Source organism: Berghia stephanieae, chromosome 4 (genome assembly GCF_034508935.2).
Source record: "Berghia stephanieae isolate SIO BIC M18660-M18661 chromosome 4, UCSD_Bste_1.3, whole genome shotgun sequence".
Lineage (NCBI taxonomy): Eukaryota > Metazoa > Mollusca > Gastropoda > Nudibranchia > Aeolidiidae > Berghia > Berghia stephanieae.
The window spans coordinates 33,681,114-33,688,613 of NC_088363.1; the positions used below are offsets into that span (position 1 = coordinate 33,681,114).

At 37.4% G+C, this 7,500-nt stretch overlaps 1 protein-coding gene across 1 annotated transcript in view; it reads left to right on the forward strand.

Annotated features, from left to right (window-relative positions):
* Positions 1 to 703: 703 nt before the first annotated feature.
* Positions 704 to 7,500, forward strand: part of LOC144970451 (uncharacterized) — a 31,217-nt gene continuing 24,420 nt past the window's right edge. The window contains exon 1 of the mRNA XM_078910112.1: positions 704 to 936. The gene's annotated coding sequence lies outside the window, so the exon portion shown is untranslated. The remainder of the gene's footprint in view (positions 937 to 7,500) is intronic.

Sequence of the window (7,500 nt, forward strand, 5' to 3'; positions counted from 1 at the left end):
TAATAAATAATATAATAATATATATATATAATTAGATATAAGTAATAATAATAATCTAATAATAATAATAATATTTAATTTAATAATGAAATAATAATAATAATAATAATAATAATAATAATAATAATAATAATAATAATAATAATAAAATAATAATAATAATTTATACAGCGCTCATTCTCGTGTAAAACACAAGCTCTGGGCACTTTACATTATAAATCATAAATTTTGAGTGGAAAAAAAAATGAATTCATTCCGTTGTCAGTAATCGAAAGAGCTTATTTAAATCTTATGTCCCCAGAATCGTCATGATTATAATGTTTAATCATAGTTACAAATCAAAGTGATCTTCGTTTTTTTTTTTTTTTTAGCTTACTCATGACTGTATCTACCACACAGTCAGTACTGACAGGACACTACCATTATACGGATGTGACGTGACCGCGTCTCAGCCGTGAATCAACCTCATTGAATTGAATTTCACATAAATCCTCTGCACGGGAACCACAGATCAAAGAGATGGGACGGGCGACGGGAAAGTCAACCACCGCCGTATCGACCCACACCTCCTCTTTTTTGTAGTGGTTGTAACCATAGTCTGTGGTTGTAACTGCCCCCCCCCCCCCCCCCCCCCCCCCCCCCCACTTCCATCTCCAACACACACGCCCTCACGGCTTCTCGCGCCCCTCACCGTCTAGTCCCCAATCATTCTTTCACTTTTATGCTTCCACAAAGCCAGTGGAGGCCGGAGGCTATACCTATGTAACAGTTTATTATTGATCATTATGATGTGGTGATATTGGTGGTATTAATTTTGTGACGTGGAGAGAATAGCTATTTAAATTCACTTTCACCCTCCGATGATTTCTCTGTGATGTACACTTCGAATATACATTGCCTTTCACTGGTAAGCATGCCTACCATGTATTTTTACTCGTTGTTTACACAAACTCTATTTTCTGGGTGGGGTTCCTGACCTCCAATAGTGGGCAGGGAGCCACTTGCTGTGACTTCTATCCCCCAATATCTGTTTTTCAACTTGCTTTCTATGTTTTGGAATGAGATTACTTGATTTTGGTCCCCGCTGGATGCTTACTCGGCACCCTGAAGGATGTTTGGTCTGTGAAAATACCGGAGCAAATATTTGACTAATTGCAACATTTTTATTTTCCGTATGAGTAGTGTTGCCGTGAGGGATTTCAATTACAGTGCAACCTCTGGATAACGACACCCCCTGGATAGCGACATTGACGTCTGGTTCCGAATTTGTTGCTATATATTATTAGTAATAAAAAAAACCCCAAATAGTGACATACATTCAGTAAAACCCCTGTTTAGCGACATCGTTGTAGCAACAAACTGCAGTTGAAACCGATTCTTGATACCAGACTATCGTCATCTCATACTCTTAAACAATAAAAAAAACCCCGCTTCACCCCCCCCCCCACCCCAATGAGATCGCTTTGTTGCCTATCAATCACAGCGCATGTTTACTACACTGCGTGAATTTAGCACCCGTTCATATAGAACCAAAGCAATAGAAGTTATTAGTGGATGGAACTCTCAAGGGTCCAATAACCTTCCCTTTTAACTACCTGTCTGAGGTCAGTGGAGGTAAACTGATATCAGGCAATGCTGTGTCCAATGGGCGCAATTATATTATGGATATTTATGGTCTTATATTATAATACACGTTGGAGTAGCCGGGACAACAATGCCAGCCTCTTTCACTTTATTGTTTTCATTTACAAAATCATTTATTGTTTTTCTAAACTTCTTTTTTTTAATACCGTAAGATGTAAATCTAACAATTTTAAGTGCTTGTAAATTATGGATCACTTAAATAGAAATTTGTTATTCAAAACCCATCATCAACATCTCATTTACTCCAATTAATACATATCAAAAGTAGATGTGAGCATATGTGTTCTTGTGCGATATTATCATGTTGGCACTTGATTTTCTTGATTTATTCCTAGTTTTGTTAAATAGCGTTGGAGCACTGTTTACGATCAAAACAATGACAATACAATTGGAGATTGAAAGTATAACTGGAATACCCTTTGTAAACAGGAGAAATACACATTCTAACGTCGTTAGGACGTGTCTTCTCTCAGGCACTGGTCAGCGCATTGCACTGTATGTATTCACAGGTCTCACCACGCCCCCTTTTTTCGCTGTCTTGAAAACCTTAGAATAACGACACCCCTGGATAACGACATATTGTCCCGGTCCCGGGCAATGTCGTTATCCAGGGGTTGCACTGTAATACCCTTGACATCACCAGTGATCTAAATTGTGTTAGTCATGTTCCTTAATTTAATTAACGGGATACATGAAGGCTAGTGGGATGGGGAAAGATAAGTAACAATGAGAGGAGAGCATAATAATTATTACATATAAATAGTGAATAGAACTATCGCGTGGAAGCGATAGCACAATTGTAAATGTAATTCGTGTAATGTAATTCATTCATTTGGAAGGCATATATATATATATATATATATATATATATATATATATATATATGCAATAATATATACATATATAGATAAATAGAGTGAATGAAATAGTTGTTATTAACATGAATTATCAATTACTGTTGATAACATGAGTTATCGATTTCTGTTATTTTAGGTTATCTTACGGCCAGGCGAAACACAATAATCAATATTACTAACTACATAAACTTACTAGTTTTAAATGGCATTCATTAATAATAACACGATGGAAGTCCACCACTATAAGATGGATATATTTATTCCATACCCCTGTTCACACAATGTTTCCCGCTAAGTAGATTTCGAGTTCCAGTGATGATGTGAGTGATAAGAATGATGAAATGGGAGAGAGACCTAGATAGCTGAGTCTGTGTTTATATATAGAATTATCACTGGAGTTAGTGAATCACAGGAACCAATGCTGTTCCAGGATTTTACTGTTGATTTTCTCTAGAACAATCATATTCTGCGTACGTCATCGCAGTTGGCGTCTGGTATTCTTGAGTAATCCTAATTATGTCTTTTATTATGCCTGTTGACCACGGGCGATCGGTTCCACATGGGTCTCCCGCCTATCGGCTGGACGTTAATTAATCTAGTGTCATTCTCGTAGCTATAGCAGATTCTCTCGAGGTAATAAAACAATAAAGTATGGGCGACGCTGTGATAATATTATTGAGATATATACAATCCTGTGAAAGTTAAGAAGGATTTGAAATAAATCACTACAGTTACAATGCCTATTACTGGGATGCTCAATGCTCATGCCAGAATAGATTTAAGAATAGAATATTGTGGTTGCAGGCATACAAATTGACAAATGGATGATGCCAAGTCTGCAAAGATAGATCATCATCAAGCCCTACTGCAACCTCCTCGTGGTGTCGAACGGTAACAGGTCAAGCTGGCCAACTGCAGAGGGCGACAAGAATAGGCAATGGCAAACCATTCTTGTAACTTTGCCGAGTTAACTGCATGAATAAGTCCAAAAAGTTAAACGGTGACAGCGTAAAGGGGAGCATGTTTTCACGGAAGACTGCTGCCTCGCTCGGTTGGGAGCGTGATGTTCGTCAGGTCACACCGAACCGTCAGCCAGTTACTAGGCGAAATAAATTTAACAAATGTGACAAAACCAAAATTGGGACATGGAATGTCAGGACCTGTGCCCAAAAAGGAAAACTAAACAACATTCTAAAAGAAATGAAACGGCTCCAAATAAATATTCTTGGCCTGGCAGAGATGAGATGGAAAGAGCAGGGAACCATGTCAAAACAAGAAAACAACACGACATATAAGATCATATGGAGTGGTGGAACCTCTTTCCAAAAAGGAGTAGGGATGATCTTAGACCAAAAATCAACCAAATTTTACAAAGGACACGTAGCAATCTCAGACAGAGTTTTGCTGGTTAAGCTAAGAGGACCTGTAGTTGACACCAATATTATTCAAGTTTATGCACCAACAGAAGAGGCGACAGATGCAGATATGAGAGAGTTTTACCATTCACTAGACAAAGCAAAACGAATGTGTAAATCACAAGAAGTCCTTATGGTAATGGGGGACCTAAATGCTAAGATTGGCAGAGGCAGAGATGGTGACATAATCGGACCACATGGACTCGGAGACAGAAATGAACGAGGAAACATCTGGGCAGATTGGTGTAGAACAAATAAATTAATGATTTCAAACACCTGGTTTCAACAACACCCAAGAAGAACCTGGACATGGCAATCACCAGGGGACAGAGCAAGGAACCAGATAGACTTTATAGCAGTATCATCAAGATTCAGAAATGGCATATTAAATTGCAAAACCTATCCAGGCGCCGATGTAGACAGTGACCATGTCCCAGTTGTTTGTACAGTAAGGATAAAGTTTAAAGCTATTCAGAGAACAGCTGGTAGAATAAAGAGGGATTACAGGTTATGCAAAGACAATGGCATACAAACAAAAATGAGAGAAGAATTTGAAAATGCACTCATGATACAAAGCCAAAGTGAACCTGATAACGAAAAATGTGAAAAACAATTTGATATATTCCAAAAGTGTGTCAAAGCAACTGCAGAAAAGCATTTACCAATAGCTCAAATAAACAGCAAAAAGGAATGGATGACAAATGAAATTCTAAACCTATTTGAAGAAAGACGAAAATGCAACAGAGGGTCTGCAGAATACCAAACATTGAACAACCACATTAAATCCAAATGCATCGAGGCACACGAGAACTATCTAGACTGGAAATGCTGCGAAATCGAAAGAGAATACAAACCCAACCCTCAACAAGCTCACCAAAGAATAAAAGAACTATCAGGGAAAAGGAAAAGCAAAGCAGCAGGAAGTTGTATCCAAAACAAACAAGGGGAACTGCTATTTGAAGAACAACATATAGAAAGCCGATGGGTAGAATACATAGGCGAACTGTACAATGATCCAAATAGAATTGAACCACCACTGAAATTCAAAGAACCATTAAGCGGACCAAACATCACCAAAAGTGAAATTGAACATGCCATGGAACGAATGAGGGATGGTAAAGCAACAGGCCCTGATGAAATATCTGTAGAGGTATTAAAAAGCCTTGGAGATCTAGCAATTGATGAACTTCACATATTATTCAACAATATATACAATACTGGGAAAATTCCAGAAGATCTCTGTAACTCTATTTTCATAGCAATACCAAAGAAAGCAGGTGCAGTCAGATGCGAAAATTTTAGAACTATAAGTTTAATAAGCCACATCAACAAAATACTGTTGCGTATAATTATCAACAGGCTAAGGAATAAGATTAACCCCGAAATCGCAGAAGAACAATATGGATTCCAACCTGACAGAGGGACAAGGAACGCAATATACCTCCTCCGTGTTTTAAGTGAAAGAGCTATACAGGTTCAGACCCCACTATACCTCTGTTTTGTCGACTACAAAAAAGCTTTTGATAGAGTACGCCACGAAGAAATACTAAAACAACTGCACTCCATTGGCGCTGATGAGAAAGACCTCAGACTCATGCAAACATTATACTACACCCAGCAGGCATCTATCAAAATCGGAAACTCTACAGGAAATTCCATTCCTATTAAGAAAGGAGTCCGTCAAGGGTGTGTTGCCTCACCAGATCTGTTTAATCTATACCAAGAAACAATCATGAGGGGCATAAATAATATGGAGGGAATAAAAGTAGAGGTCACAACATAAATAATATAAGATACGCAGACGATACGGTACTCATTGCAACATCAGAAATCCAACTTCAAAAGATTGTTGACAAGGTGGTAGTAGATAGTGAAGCCAAGGGAATGGAAGTGAATATCACCAAAACGGAATGCATGGTAATACAGAAAAACCCCGAAAACAACAACACCTGCAATATAACGATTCACGGCGAGCAACTTACCAACGTAGAAAGTTTTAAATACCTAGGTTCAATAGTGACAACAGATGGAAGATGTAACCGAGACATACGAGCAAGAATAACTCAAGCCAAACAGGCCTTCATGGACCTGGGAAACATTTTGAAAAACAAACAGATGTCGTTCGGGATTAGATTCCGAGTCTTGAAGTGCTACGTGTGGCCAATCTTGTTATAACGGATGCGAAAGCTGGACTACAAATGCAGAAACACAAAAGAACATTGAAGCTTTTGAAATGTGGTGCTTGAGAAGGATGCAGAGAATATCGTATACTGCACACAAAACGAACGAAGAAGTGCTAAAACAAACATACCAACAAAGGAAACTAATGCCCTTAATAGTGGATCGACAACTATCCTTTTTCGGACACATAGTAAGGAAAGATAAGAATGAATACCTGGCAAGTTGTGGAAAAATACCTGGTAAACGCGCCCGGGGGAGACAAAGAAAAACACTCATAGACCAACTGAAGGGCTTCACCAACCTAACAATCCAAGAGCTGTTTGAAAAAGCAAGAGACAGGGAGGAATGGAGAGAGATAATTCATGCAGTATCCGAAGCCTGGACCAGGCATGGAACCTAGAGAAGAAGAAGAAGGCATACACATTGTGAATCTTTATGATATCTATTAGACTCAACGAACTTTCAAACTCACTTTAAAACTATAAAAAGAAAATCAAGTTATCTGTTTATCTATCTGTAAAAAAATACATTTCTAATTTTCAAATCTTTCAGTAGAGTTGTGCGCCGTATATTTTTTTATTGACTCAAATGGCACAATGTGGGCCGTAAGGCTATATTTTTTAAAGAAAGGATGATTGTGTTTGAGTTTGACCGATGGACCGATACATTTCCCTCCTTTTTGACAAATTCCCATTATCATCACTGAAAAAGAATCAAAGGCCTAGTATGGGTAAAATGAAAATAAACGAATGATACGTCATGATACAGTCAGTAAGACCATTATTGTGACTTTTTAAAATTGTAAATTATTAAAAGGCGGCTAGAGGTGGTGGGAGGAGTTAAAACATCTGCATATGCTGCTGCGAAATTTCATTCAGAAATGTATTATGTAGTATAAAGATTTTTATCACAAAGCTCGCTCTAAAAAAAAAAGAGACTGTTTTCGAGGTTTATGAAAATGGTTTGTAATATTCATTTTTTATCATTACAATAATTACAATAAATATATAAATTAATAGATCAATAAATAAAAATAAAATACAAGTGAACAGAGTTTAGACGTTAATTTTGTTTAGAGATCCGTTGAATCGATCTAAAAGGACTAGGGCAACTACGAGTGTGTGTGAACCTTTCTTTGACGAATCATTCAATAATTTATTTTATTGATGTGATTAAATGAAGCGAAAAGCTTTCAAATTAATTCAATGAGAAGTGTCAGCTGGCGTCGAGCTCGCTCTCACTGTTTATTATATTCGGCAGCCAACTATAGGAAAATCGTCACATTCGTTACGATTCAAAAGTTTACTTTTAGGCAATTGCCAATATAACTCATACAGGAATATAATATTTCCATCAACAAATCAAGTAAGTAAAATCAATAATAAAGCAAACAAACAATGATG